The sequence below is a fragment of the Oncorhynchus nerka genome, linkage group LG18 (assembly GCF_034236695.1).
Source record: "Oncorhynchus nerka isolate Pitt River linkage group LG18, Oner_Uvic_2.0, whole genome shotgun sequence".
NCBI lineage: Eukaryota > Metazoa > Chordata > Actinopteri > Salmoniformes > Salmonidae > Oncorhynchus > Oncorhynchus nerka.
The window spans coordinates 73,418,008-73,418,848 of record NC_088413.1 but is presented as its reverse complement, the minus strand read 5'-3'; positions in this window follow the sequence as shown (position 1 = coordinate 73,418,848).

The following is an 841-nucleotide window of genomic DNA, read 5'->3' as shown; positions in this document are numbered from 1 at the left end:
TTATGTCAGTGTGTAGGGGAGAGTGGGGTAAGTACTATACATTATGTCAGTGTGTAGGGGAGAGTGGGGTAAGAACTATACATTATGTCAGTGTGTAGGGAGAGTGGGGTAAGTACTATACATTATGTCAATGTGTAGGGGAGTGGGGTAAGTACTATACATTATGTCAATGTGTAGGGGAGAGTGGGGTAAGTACTATACATTATGTCAATGTGTAGGGAGAGTGGGGTAAGTACTATACATTATGTCAATGTGTAGGGGAGAGTGGGGTAAGTACTATACATTATGTCAATGTGTAGGGGAGAGTGGGGTAAGAACTATACATTATGTCAGTGTGTAGGGGAGAGTGGGGTAAGTACTATACATTATGTCAATGTGTAGGGAGAGTGGGGTAAGTACTATACATTATGTCAATGTGTAGGGGAGTGGGGTAAGTACTATACATTATGTCAGTGTGTAGGGGAGAGTGGGGTAAGTACTATACATTATGTCAATGTGTAGGGAGAGTGGGGTAAGTACTATACATTATGTCAATGTGTAGGGGAGAGTGGGGTAAGTACTATACATTATGTCAATGTGTAGGGAGAGTGGGGTAAGAACTATACATTATGTCAGTGTGTAGGGGAGAGTGGGGTAAGTACTATACATTATGTCAATGTGTAGGGAGAGTGGGGTAAGTACTATACATTATGTCAATGTGTAGGGGAGAGTGGGGTAAGTACTATACATTATGTCAGTGTGTAGGGGAGAGTGGGGTAAGAACTATACATTATGTCAGTGTGTAGGGGAGAGTGGGGGTACTATACATTATGTCAGTGTGTAGGGGAGAGGGTAATAACTA